We start from the raw sequence: 7,966 nt of genomic DNA on the forward strand, positions 1-7,966 counted from the left end.
TTTGGAAACACTGAAAATAAGAACATACCCTTTCGAAGATCTGCTCGTAACTAACAGTGCCAACAAATTCAAAATAAGCAAGCGAAGAATCTCTGTTCTCCCCTTTCCACCAGCGTGGGTTAAAATCATCAAACACTATGCTTATTTCGGTAAAATCCGAAGCATTAATCAGAGGGAGATTAATTATAATTTCAACAATTGAGGGCAAAATTAATTAATTATTAATCAATTTCACCAAGTGTTCAGTATGCAAAGGGACCATTCAAGGCGAATTCAAATTATTACATTATATAAAAGGGCTTAGTAAAATAAATTACTTTGCCGCATACTGAACTCATTAGAAATAGCAGCTAAAAAACTTTTTTAAAGCTATTTCTAATACTTAACGAAAATCTCTCTCATATATAGTGTTTGCTTAATTCAACTCACAAAAGTTTGGGGGTAAGGACATCGAAAAATCAAATGCTAAGGTTATTTGAGAACGTACGTTTCAAGATTAGTCAAAAACAACACTTCTATCATCAGCTCAGAAATTCCTTGGTTTGGATTTGGAAACACTGAAAATAAGAACATACCCTTTCGAAGATCTGCTCGTAACTAACAGTGCCAACAAATTCAAAATAAGCAAGCGAAGAATCTCTGTTCTCCCCTTTCCACCAGCGTGGGTTAAAATCATCAAACACTATGCTTATTTCGGTAAAATCCGAAGCATTAATCAGAGGGAGATTAATTATAATTTCAACAATTGAGGGCAAAATAATTAATTATTAATCAATTTCACCAAGTGTTCAGTATGCAAAGGGACCATTCAAGGCGAATTCAAATTATTACATTATATAAAAGGGCTTAGTAAAATAAATTACTTTGCCGCATACTGGACTCATTAGAAATAGCAGCTAAAAAACTTTTTTAAAGCTATTTCTAATACTTAACGAAAATCTCTCTCATATATAGTGTTTGCTTAATTCAACTCACAAAAGTTTGGGGGTAAGGACATCGAAAAATCAAATGCTAAGGTTATTTGAGAACGTACGTTTCAAGATTAGTCAAAAACAACACTTCTATCATCAGCTCAGAAATTCCTTGGTTTGGATTTGGAAACACTGAAAATAAGAACATACCCTTTCGAAGATCTGCTCGTAACTAACAGTGCCAACAAATTCAAAATAAGCAAGCGAAGAATCTCTGTTCTCCCCTCAATTTTGCCCTCAATTGTTGAAATTATAATTAATCTCCCTCTGATTAATGCTTCGGATTTTACCGAAATAAGCATAGTGTTTGATGATTTTAACCCACGCTGGTGGAAAGGGGAGAACAGAGATTCTTCGCTTGCTTATTTTGAATTTGTTGGCACTGTTAGTTACGAGCAGATCTTCGAAAGGGTATGTTCTTATTTTCAGTGTTTCCAAATCCAAACCAAGGAATTTCTGAGCTGATGATAGAAGTGTTGTTTTTGACTAATCTTGAAACGTACGTTCTCAAATAACCTTAGCATTTGATTTTTCGATGTCCTTACCCCCAAACTTTTGTGAGTTGAATTAAGCAAACACTATATATGAGAGAGATTTTCGTTAAGTATTAGAAATAGCTTTAAAAAAGTTTTTTAGCTGCTATTTCTAATGAGTTCAGTATGCGGCAAAGTAATTTATTTTACTAAGCCTTTTATATATGTAATAATTTGAATTCGCCTTGAATGGTCCCTTTGCATACTGAACACTTGGTGAAATTGATTAATAATTAATTAATTTTGCCCTCAATTGTTGAAATTATAATTAATCTCCCTCTGATTAATGCTTCGGATTTTACCGAAATAAGCATAGTGTTTGATGATTTTAACCCACGCTGGTGGAAAGGGGAGAACAGAGATTCTTCGCTTGCTTATTTTGAATTTGTTGGCACTGTTAGTTACGAGCAGATCTTCGAAAGGGTATGTTCTTATTTTCAGTGTTCCAAATCCAAACCAAGGAATTCTGAGCTGATGATAGAAGTGTTGTTTTTGACTAATCTTGAAACGTACGTTCTCAATAACCTTAGCATTTGATTTTTCGATGTCCTTACCCCCAAACTTTTGTGAGTTGAATTAAGCAACACTATATATGAGAGAGATTTTCGTTAAGTATTAGAAATAGCTTTAAAAAAGTTTTTTAGCTGCTATTTCTAATGAGTTCAGTATGCGGCAAAGTAATTTATTTTACTAAGCCCTTTTATATAATGTAATAATTTGAATTCGCCTTGAATGGTCCCTTTGCATACTGAACACTTGGTGAAATTGATTAATAATTAATTAATTTTGCCCTCAATTGTTGAAATTATATATAAATATATATAGATATATATATATACACTCAATTACACTATAAAATGGTCAAATTTTTCCACAAGAACTTAGTTCAATTTGAAAACCCCACTAGAATGGGTTAAAGCACTAATATATGATATATGATATATGTTATATGATGTAAAAAAACATGTAATATACAAATAAATATCTGTAAATATAAAACCATCCGAATTTCTGAGTACCTCATTTCTTCTAATATATATATATATATATTATATATATTATATATATATATATAAAGCAAATAAGTAACGAGAATGTCGAGGTATTAGTGCATTACGGCCGTTTCGGGCGGCTCCATTTAATCGAATAATGCAATCATTACATCATCTGTTTGGTGGGATATGAAAGGTTTAGTCCACTTTGAACTTTTAAACCCCAACCAAATGATAACAAAGGAAATTTACTGCGCTAGAAGGAAAACGACCATGTTTGGTGTCAAGACGAAAAGTGTTCTTCCATGAGGATAATGCTTGGTCACATACAGCAAGGATGACTGGAGCAGTTTAATTGAGAGACGATGCTCCACCCACTATATTCGCGATCATTACCTCATCTAATTATCATTTATTCGGCAGTCTTCAAAACCATTTGGGAGGAAAAAATATGAATTCTGTAGACGAGGTCAGAACAATACTGGGGGAATATTTTTCGTCACGGACAAGTAAATTTTGGAAGAAGGGCCTTGCAAGTGTTCCAGATAGATGGAAGAGCATTGTTAAAAATGAAGGAGAGTATATTTTAGAATTAAAAAGAACTTTGTTTATCTTAATTTTGGAAAATAAAAGAAGTATAAAAAATCGCAAATAGATAGATAGAGAGATAGAGAGAGATCGACAGACAGACATATAGATAGAGATATATATATATATACTTAGGTGGTGAGGTTAATATATGCACGTATGAGTATGTCTGTGCGAACGTGTGGGAATAACTGAGTATTTTCATTTTCATATATATATATATATATATATATATATATGTATTATGTTTCTATATCTGTATTCATTTTTATCGTTGTAAACCCCATGATGTGTCAAAAACAAAACTGAATTATTTGATAGACTGGTGAAATACGTACCAAATCAGAATAAGTAATAGAATCTATATGATCAACCACTTTAAGTTGTTGATAAATATTACCTTTAGTATTAACACTGCTTCTGTCGCTATTAATTATTTTTTGATAATCCCGCAGTCTATTTGCAACACCAGTTCCCGAGCAGACACTAAGATACGATATATCGCTGACGGGGTAATCGGTTGCTACACCTAAAAGGATGTCTGGCCTTGAAATAGCGAAGGAAAGGTGAAATAACGCGTTCTGGCCGTTCAGGCGACCGTAGCAAACGATACTCGCCCACCAGTGATATAAACAAGGGTGCTTTTATGCACCAGAAGTCCATATGAGAAGTCTTCTCGTGGTAAATAACGCAGTACAATCTGTTCTAACACAACATCCACTTTACATTGGTGATAAATATTACCTTTTAGTATTACGGATGTTAGTATTATTGTTTAGCCTCGGGTCAGCTGTGTTCGACCTCAGTTCTGATCACAAACGTTCCAAACATGCACTACACTTTTTTTTTCTTTTAGACAATGTTTGTGTTTATATTTATTTCTTTATTGTCCACAGGGGGATAAACATAGATGGGGACAAACAAGGACAGACAAACGGATTAAGTCGATTACACCGACCCCAGTGCTGGTACTTAATTTATCGACCCCGAAAGGATGAAAGGCAAAGTCGACCTCGACAGAATTTGAACTCAGAACGTAACGGCAGACGAAATACGGCTACGCATTTCGCCAGGCGTGCTAACCGTTCTGCCAGCTTGCCGCCTTATGGGTTTATATTATCATCCAATGCTTCATTCCATTTTCAAGGTGTGATTTAAAAAAAGATTTGACTGCTATTTCTTGCAAGATAATCAGCTCTCTATAGGCTTCCAATTATTCTTGACAAGGTGGTGGATTTAACAGAATTCGTAGAATGCCGGAACAAAATATCTTGCGATATTTAATTACAGCACTTTATTATCTGAATTCAAATACTGCCAAGGACGAGTTTGTTTTCATCTCTCCAAGATATTTCATCTTCTCCATTTAAAAATAAATAAACAAATAAATAAATAAATAAATACAAGAAACTTCCTATCCAGACACTTCGTCTTCCTTGTTTCCATGACTTTCTTTACTGATTTATAATTACAAGGAATTCAAACTAAACTATTTTATTTCAAAGCGTGCTAATTGAAAAATAAAAAATAAAAATAAGAAAAAAAAGAATAAAGATTTATTAATATAATTAGTACATAGTTTAATTTATTTCGCTAGATTTGCCATGTTTTGTTTTTTGAAAATTTGTTTTGTTTATTTCTTTTGAGTGCACATTTGTTTTCCTTTTAATTTTCTTTTAATTTTCAGCCGTTATAACTATGGGTTGGCGAAGACGGTGAGTATCTGCCAGAGTCTCGGGGGAAAGTTTTATAGGTGAGTCTCAATCGTCTGCTTGGATCCTGTAGAGGCTTTTACGGATTAAGTCTTCATAGTTTCAAATTTTGATACAAAGCCAGCAAATTTAGGAGTTTAGGAGTGTGAAGGTTAGTGGAATACATCAACCCCAGTATTCAACTGGTACTTATTTTATTGACACAGGTTACCTCCTAATAGTGTGTAATTAGAAAACGCGGCGAGCTGGCTGAATCGTTATCACGCCGGAAAAATGTTTAGCGATATTTCTTTCATTTTACGTTCTGAGTTCAAATCCTGCCGAGGACGATTGTGCCTTCCCAACCCTTCCGAGGTTCATAAAATAAGTACAAGTTGAGCACTGGGATCGATGTAACTGACTTGTACCCACTCCCAAAATTTCAGGCCTTGCACCTAGAGTAAAAAATACTGTGTAACGAGAGAGAACTACATTATTTACATTTGATGGATATATGTCCTCATCTTATTTGTTGTTAACACAACGTTTCGGCTGATATACCCGCCAGCCTTCATCAGGTGTCTTGATGAATTTCGAACCAAGGTTCTCATTCCTAAGGTATTTTTCAATGTTATTATTATTATTATTATTATTATTATTATTATTATTATTATTATTATTATTATTATTATTATTATTCATATGGCGTTGTAGTTAAGAGCGCGTGCTACTAACCCCAAGATTCCGAGTTCGATTCCAAGCAAGGACTTGAATAATAATAATAATAATAATAATAATAATAATAATAATAATAATAATAATAATAATAATAATAATAATGATAATAATAATAACATCGAAAAATACCTTCGGAATGAGAGCCCAGGTTCGAAATTTCCCTAAAACACCTGATGAAGGCTGGAAGGTTTATCAGCCGAAACGTTGTGTTAACAACAAACAAGATGGGAACAAATATCCGTCAAATGTAAATAGACCGTCATTTAAAGATGTTTTTGTTAAATATTGTTATTGTTTTTGTTGAATAAAATTTGTTGAAAAAAGCCGCAATAATTATGCACTATCCAAATATATTTATATAAACTTAGATAAACTTAGATATGTTTCGACCAATGATTGGTCCAGGCCATGTCATATATATATATATATATATATATATATATAAGAGATTTTTGAAAAGATAAATTTTAATTTTATATGCTTCTGTTGAGACTAGTAAGAAACAATTATGAACTTTTTTATTACACTTAACTTTTAAAAATATTTTTGATAAGGTTCGTTTTTTCAAGAAGAACCGAAACATGTAAAATCTCTAAGAAAATTAGAATTTATCTTATATAGTGGCGTTTTCACACTCGTATGCCACCTACACTTTTTATAAATATATATATATATATATATTATATATATATATATATATATATATATATATATATATATAATATATATATACGGTGTGTGTGTTTATATACATATATCTAGCAAATATATATGTGTGTGTGTGTGTGTTTATATATATATCTACCAAATATATATATATGTGTGTGTGTCTGTGTAGTATAGATCTACCATGTAAAAAGTCATCTTAAATTCGGTATCGTATATTTTTCTCTTGTATCTCTTAATCCTTTTCTCCTTTTTGATAAATACTGTTATCCGAAAAGTTACATTTTTCTTCTACATTTTCTTTTGGTATATATATATAGAGCAAATATTGCTATATACAACTTGTATATATTATAAAGGTTATGCAAACACGCAGAGAGAGAGAGAAAAATCACCCAAATATCAAAAGTAAAAGAAAAGCAAATGGGGGACAGATAATTATTACATGGAATCAGACATGTAAAAGCACGTGACTGAAAAAAACCGCAGAAATATAGAACAAATGGACAACGATCAAAAAACTGTACAATAAAGATAAATGCAGTAATCCCTCGCCATATCGCGGTTCACCTATCGCGTTTTATTCTTTAAGCTTACATCGATTCTTCCGTGGTGCTGTTTTGCATTTATAATAATATAAATATTCATTTTCTTTTTTTCTTTTTTATTCTTTTATTCGTTTCACTCATTTGACTGCGGCCATGCTGGAGCACCGCCTTTAGTCGAGCAAATCGACCCCAGGACTTATTCTTTGTAAGCCCAGTACTTATTCTATCGGTCCCTTTTGCCGAACCGCTAAGTTACGGGGACGTAAACACACCAGCATCGGTTGTCAAGCGATGTTGGGGAGACAAACACAGACACACAAATGTATACACACACACACATACATACATACATCAATACATACATACATACATATATATATATATATATATATATATATATATACGACGGGTTTCTTTCAGTTTCCGTCTACCAAATTCACTTACAAGGCTTTGGCCGGCCCGAGGCTATAGTAGAAGACACTTGCCCAAGGTGCCACGCAGTGGGACTGAACCCGGAACCATGTGATTCGTACGCAAGCTACTTACCACACAGCCACTCCTACGCCTTTATTTGGAAATATATGCAAATTATAAAAACAAATATATGCAGTAATGTTTCTACTTCGCAGATTTTCACCTATCGCGGGTGTTATGTTCCAAAAAACCCTGCGATAGTCGAGGGATTACTGCTTGCCAAAAGAAAATATAGAAGAAATTGTAACTGTTCGGATAACAGTATTTAGCAAAAAGGAGAAAAGGATTAAGAGATACAAGGGAAAAATATACGATACCGAATTTATGATGTCTTTTTACATGATAGGTCTATACTACACATTCACACACGTGTGTGTGTGACCATATATATATATGTTCTGATACACGCACAGCCAAAAAATTAACTAACTAACACACGCACACACACACACACACACACACACACACACACACACACACACACACACACAACGCACACACACACACACACAAGTGCTTGTACTGGCAGCGCTGCAATTTTCCAATCATGGGGAGAGAAAAGGATTAAGAGATACAAGAGAAAAATATACGATACCGAATTTAAGATGTCTTTTTACATGATAGGTCTATACTACACACACATGTGTGTTTGTGTGTGTGTGAGAAAGAGAGAGAGAGAGAGAGAGAGAGAGAGAGAGAGAGAGCATATATATATATATATGCTCTGATGCACACACACACACACCACACACACACATGTGCTTG

This window comes from Octopus sinensis, linkage group LG3 (genome assembly GCF_006345805.1).
Source record: "Octopus sinensis linkage group LG3, ASM634580v1, whole genome shotgun sequence".
Taxonomy (NCBI): domain Eukaryota; kingdom Metazoa; phylum Mollusca; class Cephalopoda; order Octopoda; family Octopodidae; genus Octopus; species Octopus sinensis.